This window comes from Anser cygnoides, chromosome 1, assembly GCF_040182565.1.
Source record: "Anser cygnoides isolate HZ-2024a breed goose chromosome 1, Taihu_goose_T2T_genome, whole genome shotgun sequence".
In the NCBI taxonomy this organism is placed as follows: Eukaryota; Metazoa; Chordata; class Aves; order Anseriformes; family Anatidae; genus Anser; species Anser cygnoides.
In genome coordinates this window covers 183,169,112-183,182,843 of record NC_089873.1, presented here as the reverse complement: position 1 = coordinate 183,182,843, position 13,732 = coordinate 183,169,112, and the positions used below count along the sequence as shown (strand labels likewise).

General features: G+C 40.5%; 1 protein-coding gene across 5 annotated transcripts in view; it reads left to right on the top strand.

The window, feature by feature from the left end:
- The window catches only part of CAB39L (calcium binding protein 39 like), a 63,085-nt gene that overhangs the window by 3,411 nt on the left and 45,942 nt on the right, over positions 1-13,732 (top strand). For 3 of the 5 annotated variants that reach the window (XM_048052491.2, XM_048052492.2, XM_048052489.2), the window contains exon 2: positions 13,196-13,399. The gene's annotated coding sequence lies outside the window, so the exon portion shown is untranslated. Of the gene's footprint in view, positions 1-12,054; positions 12,228-12,985; positions 13,400-13,732 lie in introns of those variants that run through there. The other 2 variants (XM_048052490.2, XM_013179646.3) reach the window with 2 other exon arrangements.

Genomic DNA, 13,732 nt, shown 5'->3' with positions numbered 1-13,732 from the left:
TTTAAGCTATGTTTCTGTCTTAGAGTCTCAGTATCAACTGCCAACATTGATTCCAGATAGTTGTGTGAACGCAGTAATAAGGGACTGGTTTAAATATTAGATAATGCCAGACGAAATCAAGCAGCTTGCGTTGTCTTTGCTGTGCCACAGCCCCCTTACAATTCTTTAATCAAGAGGCCTAAAACTGTGTTCTCCAGTTTTCAGTGACTGGGATGACTAAAGAGTCCTGAAAGCCTGTGATTATGGTTGTGCTTGAATTGAAAGGGCCTGCAATCATTGGAAACCAGGCTATAGATGTACATGAAAGGAACCTAAAATAAATGGATGCCCAAAAATCTTTTTATCTTCATTTCTTTATGAGAATAAAACTATATATTTATCTGAAATAAATTTTCACTGCTGTTCTCTGAAGTAAAGCTAGTGGTTGTAAAATATTCTGACCCTTCTGATTGCCTTGGTGGGTTTGAATGCAAATTAAAGTATGTGCACAAAATATTTTCCTTAAGATGTAGCAGACAAAAATTTCTAAGCAATCTTCCAGATACAGTGAATTTGCAGTGTTCTCACTATTAAAAGATGTATTAGAGGATGCACCACAACTTTTTGTTTTGCCTTTTATTTCTTAAAGCAAAGTGAAGAGTAAGTTGTAAGCTTTCTTTGCGATGTCAAGTGATTGATAGGTTAGTTCTGATCTTGGTAACAGCTATGCAAACACAAAGTAGTGAGTGCCTGACATAGAGTTGTACCTGACATAACAAAGCCCATCAAAATGAGTCATATAGCAAAAGATAAGTAATTATTGTGCACAGATGGAATAACCAGTTTCAGATCAAACTGAAATGTGCACATTTTCAAGTATGCTAAAAGAAATTTGACTGCAACCATAGAAAACAATGTAAACACGTCAAGGTGCAGACTAGTGTAGAGGCTCAGCATTGGGGCTCTTAAAAAAAAAAAAAAAAAAAAAAACATTCTGGACTAAATAGTCCTTAGACCCAGCCTCCCTGTGTGAAAACTGATTTAGCTGAAGAAAACCTTTGATTATTTTTCTTTTTCCTGATACAGTTCACTGTGCTGCATCAACAGTTGTTTCGGCCTGATTTTGTACTGGTAGAGGTGTGAAAAGTGGCAGGAAGGTGTGGAGAACAGCAGGAGCAGGCTTGGGAAGCAGTATTGTCCTATTAATATTGTGCTTGTCTGTGCTAATAGGCATTATGGTGAACGGTCAGGGAATCCGCAGTCCACTGGACACTTGAATTTGGCATTATAAATAAAAAAAAAAAAAAAAAAGGAGTTCAGTTCTCACTGTGTCACTCAGTCTTCCCCTATTCATTTGTGTGGCTGCTTAGTGAAGCAGGTTCAGGGAACTGGTTGGGGTTTAAAAGAAGTTACGTGCTTGTCTCAGCTACTTCTATCTGAATAAATTTCCCCCATTTAATTCACTGTGCAGCCACTTGATATTTCTGTTTCTGTTAGGGAATTGGGGATGGCAAAGGGGCAAAAATTAGCATCTGGAGGTAGACTGATAGCTTTCTGATTTTATTGTCACTGTCACTTATCCCTGCTTAAAATGTTCGTGCAACTACTTTAGTATGAGCAACATAGTGGTATGTGCAGAACACTTACTGTATCCAAGTTATTGTGGCTGGTCTTCATTTCACAGCACAACTGTCCTAATCTTCAAACTCACTGCATTCTAGGTTGTACTAGACCCAAAACCTTCCAGTTTATGAACAGCAGAGGTGGGTAGGCTTCTTTTGGGGGTGACTGAATTTAACTTCACTATTATTTTCTACTGTAGAATTCCTGAGTGACTAGAAATGAAGAAACTAAGTTTGAAAATGTGTAAGGACATCCTTTCAGCAGCCCTGGACAGACAAAGTGAAATGTGGGTCTAAGCCTTTGCAACCCTTTCTCTTAAGAAATGTCCTTCACATTTCCAGCAGCGTGCCAACTGGCTGAACTTAAGTAATTGTATGAATTTGGCACTCCTTTCACAGAAGAGAATAAATATAGTATTTGTTATGAAACAGTCCAAAACAAACTTGGACTGCATGAAGATGACATCATTTTTTTAAAAATAAACAATAAAAAATTGAGTGGTGCTAGACAATAGATTGGCAGCGATATGGTCTTAGAACAACTTAATCAGTTGTGAAATTACATCTTCAGTTTATTTTACAGTATAAAACAAACAAACCTCTGATAGTGATGTTTGTGTCTTGTCTTTCCTGTTCCAAGAGACCTTAATTTAGATGAAAGAAAGTGTTAAACAAGCAGGTATGTTTTGTGTTTTTAACACCCCCACACACTGATAGATAACCAAGAAGCAATGCTGCAAAACTGGACTTTGAAATATGGGGCCAGTTATATGATAGCTTTTGGATTGGCTGATCTTTGTTAAAGCCCCCTTGTCAATCCAGCACAAAAGCATGTGAGAAAGGGGATGTGCAAATCTATTAGCAATATTTTATTGCATCAGAGAATACAGTTCACTTGCTCTGAAGTGGTGGAAAGACATTGTGTGTGACTTTTTAAGTAAGAGCACTGGAGATTACTGAATATGGAGAGAATGAGATAATGTGGAATGAGAATTCACTTCCAGCAGCTGTAGTGTTAGCAGCAACGTGTAACATTCAGCTCTTTGTTATGCCTTTTTAATTTATCATCTGGGAAGCGTGGCTGTATTAGCTTTCCCTCATCAGGTGTACCTTTTTAATTGTGTACTTTCATTTCCTACAGATCAGCATCAGTCAAACAGCTGTCTTTCACTTCTGCAAATAAGCTAAAGGCTACTGATTCCAAATGGTCATTGACTACCTACTGCCTTTGGATACAGGAGATCTCTGCAATATCTGGTTTATTTATTGTTACAAATAATGCACCAAATTGAACTTTATAGGCTGAGGGCAGGATTGCGGGGTGCTTGTATATATCTGTTAAAGCAATATGTTGTGTCTATCATATAATCAGTCTCTGGGAAAATTGTTTTTTTTTTTTTTTTTGAGAAATCGGTTCATGTAACTTAGCAAATTAGCTGAGTAAGGCTGAACCTTCTGAATAGAAGTCCATTACATAGAAATTGTGTTGACCTTTGTTCCTAATCCTCTTCATCTGCAAGCCATTAATAGGTCTTGTGTCTTTTACATCACAATATGTATTTAGGTCTGGAACTGCCTGAGACATTTGTACTCCTCTGCTGCAAGCACTGCACACAGCCTTGGGCAAAATACGAAAGTAAAAGACAAATTGCTTTTGGTCAAAGGTGCTGATGTTTGAGTGAACTCTGAGATCAAACTGGCTTGGTAGTCTCTAGTTCATGCTCTTTTTCAAAAATGTTTTCCTTTCAAAAAAACCAACATTAATATAAGGAGATACATGCCCCTACGATTCATCTGTGTTCACCCCTCTTTTGTCAGGGAAAGGAAAATATTGCCAGAGGATTTCCCAAGATACCCTCATGCTATTCTAGTTTCTTGGGAAGGAGTTAAATGCTAAGAAAACACGCACAGAGATTCTGCCCATTGTTTTTCCTCTCTGTCATTGAACTCTCCATCCTGTGAACCGACTATCTTCTCTCGTCACGGTTCATAAGGTCATGGGAGAAGATGGCTGCTAAACTACATGCCATTCCTGTCTTTGAAGCTGCAAAACATGAGGAACTAAACAAATCTTCAGTTCTGCATGCTATGTTGTTACATCACTGATATATGTCTAAGAAAGCTTGTGAGAGCTGTCTCAAAGTGGAGGGAAAAAAGTGTGAGAACACGTGGCTAGCTAGAATGTGCAGAACTGAATGCCAAAAGATGGTGTAAGCAATGGAGGAGTCCCATCTTGATTTAGAAGTGGTTCAAGGGCAGCAGCCACTTTGTAGGAAAGAATATAAATTACTTATTTTTTATTTTTAAATGATTAAAGACAACTCTCCAGATTTTCTTTGGAACTTCTTGAGGCTAATTAAGGAGCAGTTCTAAAAATACCAGGAAGAAAAAGAACAGTGACATATGTCTGATGGCTGTGCTAAAGTTGTCAACAGTGGTGCTGAAAAGGCAGAACTGTTACGTACATCTGTAGCAAAAATGAAGCTGAATATTAGAGATAATCATATAACAATAAGCAAATCCTTCATCTTGCAGTAATAAAGACTGAAAGAACACTTGAAAATTTTTATTACAAATTTATGAAGACTGAAGAAAATATTTTTTTTAAATGGCTAATGTAAAACTGTCCAAGAACTTAAGTATTGAGACATGGCAACTGCTGTTCAATATGATTAATAGAAAACAGGCATTATAAAAAGTCTAGTATATCAGTTAGATTAAGGGTTTGATCTACTGTGTAGGAAACTGACTCCTGAAAAAGTTACACTTTGAAGAATGGTGGAATTCAGATACAATTTTGTGATGTTCAGTCGTTGAGTGTTTTTTTGCTGGTAATATTTGTTTCTTGTTTTGACAAGAGGGGAACAAAAACTGCTGTTTCAAACTCCTTTTTTCTCCAAATAACATCTAATTTTGTAAATCTCTAGGAAACATTGGAACTCTTTGCAATTTTGGAAGGACAGCCAGTTCTCTGTAAATTGTCACAGGTTATCGTTACGTGTTACTTTTAAGGTTCCTAACCATGTCATCTATATGACTTTTGAAGTAGAAGAACTTAGAAATAGACGGTGTTACTGCTGGGTTGAACAATGAGGTATTAAGTAGCTTATGTTTATGTCTTTAGTTACTTGGCTAATATGCAGCTGTTTGGATACGGGTCTTTTGTGTGGTGAAATCATTCAATGGAAGTTCTTGTGCTTGTGAAAGTAATTTCATCCCATGATGACAGCTTGTAGAGACTGTCTTGCTGTGGTTATGGAAAGTTAAAGTGGTATGACTCTCACTACATGACCTTCTCACGGGATTCTGTACTCTCAGAAAATAAGCCTTTTCTTTTTACTGGTGCTTAGATGGAAACTTCAAACCCGACCGTAATGCAGGACATAATTTGATGTCCTTGTGAGCACTGCTGCCTTTAAAGAAGTGGTTTCAGGACTTAGCTATCATATTTTCACTACAGTTGGAGCTTTCAGTTCCAACTCCTTGGGTTTGGGAGTCTCTGCTTGATTTAGTAGACAGGAAATTTTGTTTCCTTGTGACATTAGGCTTGGATGTGACACTGAGGAATGTCATATGAGAGAGAGAACTGAGTTCCTGAATGCATATTTGATATTAGAAAATGTGTCCTGTGGATGTTCAGGCTCAGATAAGTGTTATATGCATTTTTTGTTGGTGGTGGTTTTGTTTTGTTTGATTGTTTTTTTCCTAAGATGTTGGATAACTTCTCATTTCTGGGCTGATACAGCTTGAGATTCCTTTTTTATTTGTGAGTGGGTACACCTTATTCCTTTCGGTGCCAATCATAATTATTATTATTTCTATTGAACAGCAGCAGCCTTTTACCCCTCCACAGTGTAGATTTTCATGGCAGGTAATTATTTTGTGATTGGATCCTGAGAAAGAAAACAACCATTCAGAGTATAAAATGTGTAAGTTGTTTCTGTAGGATGAAAGCAGGTATGTACACTACCATTATCATGAGAAAACTGCCGTTGCTTGAACTGTTTCCAGAGGGCATAACAATACTTGTAAGTGTAGATCTGTATGCTGTGTAAGAAGGAGCTGTCAGATTTCATTGAGAGAGATGCAGACGACTGATGCTTGCCAAGAATATTTCCATCACTGCATTTGACCTGATGCAACCTATGTATCTAGAGATTGCCATTAATGTCATGTGGTGCTTTATTTTCTTCCAAGTGTCCAGAGCCTGTCAGGGGTCCTCACTGTGACGGCTGCCCAGGAGCAGCGCTGAATCAAAGCACACCCAGGTGCCTCAGCTGCTCTCCCTCCAAAACAGAGATTATTCTGAAGACAAGCACTCTGCTGCATGTCAACTCTTGTTCAGGCCAGGCTTCCTGCACTAAAAATGCCAACATGCAGCGGGCCTGCTTCCACCTAAGGAATTCTAGGAATGACCCTGTTTTGTTAATTGAAAATAAAGGAACTCAAGCCTTAATTGGGCACTTTGTGGTTGTATGTGCCTGGCATAATAATTAATTTGTAGTGTCCGTTGTTGGGCAACACAGATGGGGAGAACAGCGGATGACTTTTTTGGAGGGTGGGAATGTATATGGTTAAGTTTTCCCCAGTGGGGCTTAACATTATTGAATTACATAGAATACTCTAAAGGTTAATTGGCTCAGTAGGGTAAACGTTTTGCCAGAATGGTCTACATAGCTTTCTGGAGAGGTATTGGAGTGCTCCATCCTGGGACCAGAAGAATACGTGACTAAAATCAGTGTCAGGGGATTTGTGACAACAGGGACCATTCATCACGTAACGGGGGATGATCCCATTATAGTTGTGTTGTGATTCTTCCTGTGGGCCAGAAAGTGCAAGCATCCAGTGTTGCATGACTGACTGTCTATCTGTTATATGAGGGCAAATATATTTAGTCTGCGAAGTGATGAGTATACTTTAATTGTTTCTCAAGAGGAAGGACTTTGGGGTACTTGTGGAGACAATGGCTCTGTGTGTAACTTGAGCTTGATGAATTGTTCTCGAGGTTCCCTCTTCTGATCCAGTATTTTAAACTATCATTATTGCAGGACAGGATCTGGTAATGAGCAAAGATGTGAGAAGACCCAAGTTTTCTTTGTCCAAGGAAAAACTGTTGACTGTCAGAAGTTTTCTTGCGTGACTTTGGGCAAGCCAGTTCAGATCAATTCTTGCGTAAAAATAGCAGCCTTATTTTTCATGAATTATTGTGATGCTTAGGTTTTATTGTCTGACACTGGGGAAAAAAAAATAATAATAATTCTTCATCTGAAAGCAGCGGGTTTAGACTTTCAGCCTAGAATTATTCTACTTTTGGTTTAGCCTGTCTGTTTTTGTAGGATTATTAACTTGACAAGAGTCTCAGAAGTTTGTTCTGTCTGTGGATGTAGTTTCTAGTGATGTAGGGTTGTCATACCTATCTTCCAGAAAAGGGCACAGCAAGCTGCATGCTGCCTAGTACAATTATTTGGTTTCTATCACTATAGTGTCAAAGCACCTTATGTTCTTTAATGCATTTGTTTTCCCATGGGGAGACTAAATGGCTTTTCCAAGTTCACATAGAAATGTGTGACACAAATAGGAACTGACTCTTGGTTTCTTTGGTTTGAACTCATTTCGTCGTTGGTACGACACCCTGCCTCTGTATTGGGCTTTCTGGTAGTATTTATTCTCTTATTTGAGGCAATCACTTGAAAAATACAGTGGTTCTGTGGGTAAATTCTCTTTGCTGCCCTAAAGAAATAATTGAGTGGAACGCAGTAAATCCTTGATGTTGCTGATTTCTTGTTTGATCTCTCATCCAGAGAGAATAGCTGTCTCAGCTCTCTTGGCTGCTCAGTCTGAGGAATAAAAGTACTACAGATATGATTTCAAAATCTCCCAAGAATAATAGTTGCTGCTTTGAACTTTAAAATGAATGGCTATGGAGCCATTTGTAGCTATTTAGCATGATGATTTTGGATGAGGCTTCAGGAAATATCTAAGGTGCTAATTGCCAGAAGCTGGAAGAGTAGGATGGTCTTTCTTTTGGTATATGTTTCTTTGTATATTTTGCGCTTGGCCTCAGCTGATCTTCGACATGGGAGTTGATGGAGCTTTGTCTGATCCAGAATGATGGCTCCAGTTCGTATCTACTAACATTCTTTAAAAATACATTTCAGAGTGCACATCTGTCTCTGTTTGCTCAGCGCCAGCTCAGTTTCCTCATACAAAAGTGGATATTACTCATGGGAGCATTTAACTTTTGGTTTAAATTAACCTTAATTTTATTTGTTTGCAAATCATCTTGAGAACATCTAATGAAAAATGCCTTAGACTTCTATAGAAGTGGTCAATAGAGGAAAAGGCTTAATCCATTTTTTATTTTCTCAATCTGTCCTCTCCTCTTAGAAACGGAGCCACACATTACGTATAATTATTGTCATCAAAAATCAGTTCATCTGTCTAATACTTCCATTGCAAAGCACCATTTCAGGCTTCCCTCCTCCCATTTTCATTTCTATAAATGAAATAACCATTGACTTCTTTAAAAAAAACTAACAAAAATGGCTGCTGAAGTGACTGAATATACAGTGACGGGATAGAAGCAGTTTGTAGGGGTGAAGGCAGCAATTACATTAAAAGTAACCTGCTTAGCTCTTCAGGAAGTTACTGGTTTTTGGAGGGCTACTTTTTGTTCAAGTCCACAGGTAAAAATCCTGATGTTGTGTGCTCACTGTCCCTCAAGGTAATGTTCTCCACTCATAAAAGTGTGAGTATAATTATGATTCTTAATTATGTTTTATATTGGGACACGGCAGATAAGGAATGTGACATTTTATAAGTGTCTTTTTAGAGCAGGCATAAAGTTTTCATCTGTGTTTTATTTTTTCAGATGCTGGGCTTTAATAACTTCTTGTTTAGGGTTGTAATTCTTGTTTGGGGGGAAGATGCGTGAGGAAAGGGATTCATTTTTAGCTCTCTTTCTCTAGTTAGAAGAAAGGATGGAGCTGATGAATGCCTTTAAAAATAGTAAAATTTCAAATATGCTGGCTCATACATAAAGTATTTCATACATAAAGATGTCAGGTAGAAAGGCCGGTGTTGGTTGTGTGATGCTGGAGTGAAGCACATGCGAATTATATGTTCAGTAAAAACTTATAAGCAGTTTATAAGAGTTAGTGCAGGTGTTTCAAATCCAAACCAAACCAAAAAATCACTCCAGCAATTGTTTTTATTTGCATTAACCGAAGCAGGAAGAAAAGGCAGTGTGCGCTTAAGATCGCTAGAGGGAGCCAGGAAGAAGAAGAGGGGGCAAAACATTGAGGACGTTTTCATTGTCAGTAATAGCTTACACAAAAGCACCCAGGTAATCCTTTCTGTTTATTTCAGCTAAAACACAGCTATGGCATAAACTGGCGTAAGAAAAACCATCTGTCTCCACATACCGTGTCCCTTTTTACCTTGTCGCGTATCTGGATGAGCAGCCAGATGCTAACTTGTCTGTCGGTGCAGGTGTCCCTTTTCAGGGGATCGGTCCTGAGCTGCCCTCCCTTCAAGATGATAGGAGAGAGACAAAGTGTGGGTGTTTGTGTGCGCGTGTGTTGGAGAGAGATTAGACGAAGAAGAGTTTTAATGGCATTAATTTGCAATGGCCACATTACGGGGGATCTGAGGAAAAATGAGCATCTGCAAGCTTGTAGAATAATACACAAGCACGAAGTTGCTGTAAAATCTCCCTTATGGGGTCTTAAAAGTGTTATTGGACACACTTTTTGTATTGCTTTGTTGTAAAGTTAAATGCCTTGAGTTAAAGTGTAGCATCTTTATAGGGCAGATAACAATGTAAGTGATTTGTTTTTAGCCCTCTCCCTCCCTCCCCAGCTGATAAATTGCCACAATTTCATTATCTTGGGATCTGTGAGAGTAGGAAGAAATCCTGTGGGTGGGTTTCTTTGGTTTTTAGGTTTGGGGGAGGAGGCATCTTTTTTTTTTTTTTTTTTAGTATGTTAAAGTTTCCATTCTTGATAACGTGGTATTACACAAGTAAACCAGTTGCTGTGTAGAATTCCATTTTGGTTGCCCGGGGCCTTGGCACTGAGCAATTTTGGGGGAAGGAAGGAATTTTTTGGTCGTTATCTGAGGCTGCTTAGGGCTTTGGAATGCTGGAAGTAATCTTGGAGGAGGTAGACAGACTGTAAGTGGGTGATTAAATGAGCAGAATTAATATACATGTACTACATGTTTATCATCTGCCTCTGTAATTTATTGCTACCACACTCATTGTTCAAGCTGCATAATTTCTCTTTTCCATTTTAGAAAATAAATGGAAAGGGTAGGAATAATGGAACGTGTTTTTTTCTTCCCCCTTTGGTCTTCATTAGATGGCATAATTTTAATTTAAGAAAACAAGGACAAGCATGTCTCAAAAGTACTCTAACCATACGTTAGCCTGAGGTCTCTCTTCACTTTAAAGGAAACAAATATAATGGAATTTAAATATGTGGAGGCTGGAGTCCCTTAGCAGTGCACAGAGGGTTTTTTTTCAGTGTACCTTGAGACTATAAAGAATTGTTTACTATTCATAATTACATCATTCTAGATGGTGTAGATGGCTACAAATTACGAGCTGCAGAAAACATTATTTCTTTTGAAATATTTAATAACGTCTTGGAGAGAAAAAAAAAAGATCAGGTAAGAGCATTAAGTAATTATAGCTTAATTTATGTAGGATGGTGCAAGGCCTTTTCCTGTCATCCGAGAATTAAGTGCACTGATGATGAAACAGAATTGGAAAAGCAGAGAGAATTTTTTCCCTGCCCATTTAGACGGCCTTCTTTGAATTGTTTCTCTCAGCTGCAATGCAAGGGTGGTGGCAGGCACGTTTCTTACTCTTCCTGCTTATAGAAAGCTCCTGTTAAAGGCAAAAAGTATTTCCTCAGGTAGGAGACTGACAAAGCTGATCTGTAAGTTGAGTGATATTCAATGTACTCCTTGGAAACATGAAAACAGACATATATAGTTAAAAACAGATAATAGTTTTCCTAGATAATGTTTTTATGCTTGTAGATCACTGCTTACTCAGAACGTGCTGTGAATACTTTTGCTAACTTAGTGATGCACAGATTATCCAGTGGGACCCTGTGGCGTGCAACTAAAATGGCCTTTTTGTGATTATTCAAGCAGTTTCAGGTAGATACAGAGAGGTATCTTTTTACCCGTTAAAATGTTGATGGATACAGTATATAAATCATAAAATTTCCCAAGGGAAAGTTCAGATAAAGGGGAGAAAAAGAAAAAAAAAAAAGTTCTTCTCTTTAAAAGAAAAGTAAACAGTGGAAGCTAATGATATAACATGCTTAGGTTTTTGTGTTTCCTTAGGAAAAACTGGTACCTTCTGTTGTAGCCCAAGGGCAGAGCTCTTATCATTTGACTTTAGCTATGCTATTTACTCAAAGGCTGTGGTATCCCGATTAAAAATAAATACCAAACACAAAGGGTCAACGCCATCGCTGATGTAAGGTGCCGGGGTGCCGTACGGTGCGTCGCCCCGCTCCCTTCCCCGCCAAGCTGGCAGCAGAGCCCGGTGCTGTAGGGTGGGGTGGCTTGGCTGGCGGGCAGGCTCCTGTTGGGCAGTGCCTGGGGCCAGTTTTGTTCAGGAGTGCAACAAACCACAGCCTGTGCTGGTTGTTCACGTGCCCTGTGTGCTTCAGAAGCCTCTCCGTCTCACCTCGAGTTTGGTGTCGGCGGCGTCACTTGCTCAGCTCTCTGTTCGTGGCCTCGAGAGGAAGCCTGACCTCGCCACCTGGCTGGGGATGGCTAACACGAAGCCTTTAATCCCACGTTGGGGGAATATTTCAGTCCTGGTTTAGAGCAAAAGTTACCACTTGGTGTCACTTGCAACAGCTTTTCTGGGTGCAGGGAGAGCAGCGCTAATACGTTTCCAGTGCCGCTCAGGGCAGCCCAAAACCAGGGGGATGACGTATCCTGGTGATGTGTTTTGTAAAGCACAAGCACAAATCACAACATGCTTTGCAGATAAGTGAAGGCATGAATCTGCTGCTCTGAAGATGGCTCAGCACCTCCTGTGCAAATAAGAAAGTGTGCAGCAAGGTTCAGGGAGCAGGGACTGCTTCTGCCTCTCTGCACTTAAAATAGAAGAAGGATTGAAGCCAGGCATGTTGCTGATGCTTTCCTCTTCAAAGGGATGGTTTTTGGTACTTGTTTGCCTTGGTTAGGAACTAGGATCACTAGCAAAAGATGTTAGTCTTTTAAAAGGTTAATGTTTCATCTGTGCTCCTCCGAAACACCTCTCTGAGTTCTCTCACATGCTTTTTTTGTTGTTGTTGTCTGTAACGTAGAGCTGTGAATAGCTACCACAGGTGAGCCCTAAATTAAGCTCTGTAACGCTGGTCCACGGTGGGGGCTGAGTTTAGCTTCCTCTAGAAAATGTTGTAATATACGGAATCATTTTCAGTAACGTGGAACTTTGGCTGGACTAAACTCTAAGGAAGAGGGGACAGGACGTGAAATCTCACCCTGAGCTGGTGATCTCAGCATAAATACACGCTCCCTTCTCACCCGTGCCGGGGCTCGGCTGAGGTCTGTGTGAGGATGGATTTCAACATCCTGCAGTGCTAATGGTGCCTGGTAAAGCCTTGTCCTTCTCTTTCTTGATGTGTGTTAGACAGGTGGGGAGGGAAAGCCACTTGCAGTTCCCTCTGGATATGTGTGGCACTCACTGAGGAGTAGCTGCTGAGGGAGAAAAACGAAGCATTAACAGTTCCTTTAATTGCATTTTGCTGTATTTGTGTGCCTGGTAATAGCTGGTAGTGCTTCTTGCAGAATATTTTAATTGGATGAGTTTAGCCCTTGAAAGAGGTGCTTTAGGCTAATGCATTTCTGCAGTGGGACTGAAGTTTTGCTTAGAGTATACTGGAGATTTCCCCCCCACCCCACCCCAGTGTTATGTGAAAAAGTATTGCGATCCTGCTGTTACCGTACGCGGCCAGGCAGGAAACAGCAGCAACTTTGGCTCCTCTGGGCAGGACTCCTCCTGCTGAAAGATCCCGTGCGCTAGCATGTTGGTTTTGTTATTATCTTGTAACAACAAACCATTGTTGGGCGCCCTTATTTGCATTCTCAGCAGGAAGGCAAGGTGAATAATTTAATTCCAGCAGCCTCTGCCACGTGATTGGGCCCGTCAAGGATGCCTCCCGTCCGCTGAAAGACTTCGGAGGGGGAATGGAAACTTACAGGAGCGATGAGAAATTGTTGCATCTCTTCCTTTAACCCCAGAGAAATCTCTCGGCGGGGCTATATACGTGTTCTTCTGCTTTACACGCATTCCTCTGACGTGGAGAGAGGGAAGGGACGGGGGGGGGGGGGGGTGTGAGCCCGTGAGAAAGGCGAGCCAGGGAGTGGGAAGCAGGGGAGGGCGGTGGGAAAAATGCACACCCGGACAGGGAGCTAGTCGGACCAGAAGCAGAACTGCCCCTGGCACACGAAAGAGTCCGGCTGCAGGGAAAGGGGAGTGGAAATTTACAGCCGCTTTGAGTGCGCGTGTGTGTGTGTGCGTGTGCACGCTCGGGCGTTCATTTCTGCTCACGCTTTTGCAGAGGGTAACAGTTGCTCCCCCAGGAGAGGCTGAATTCTGGAATCTGCTTTCTCCGCCACGTGTCAGCGAGGAGGAAAAGCTGCCATTAAATGGGAGATAACTGAAAAGCACCTCTGGCTGGCCGCGCTGGCAGAGAGCTGTCTTCAGCACCTCGCCATGGAGCTGCGCTTCGCCGCTTAGGCACGCCTGGCCGTCTCTGCACGCAGTAAGTATCGGCCGAGATTATCTCGTTTGAATTACATAAAGTTAGGTAATTTGACAGAACTTTCTTTTTTTTCTTTTTTTTTTCTAGTTAGCAATAGCGTTTCCCTAATAAAACCGCTCATTTATTTATTCTCTATAGTTACGCTGTTAGCTTTTTATAGCTTTGTAAACTGTGTTACCAGGAGTGGCTTTTTAAAGAAGGCAATCCTAAACAATACGCCTTCTGTTACATAAGGCACTGGCTCTGTGACCAAACACTCTGTGTCCATGGAATATCTCTGGAAATGGGTTTATTTACAGTGCGGTTTCCAAAAATAAAATATCTGCAATATAT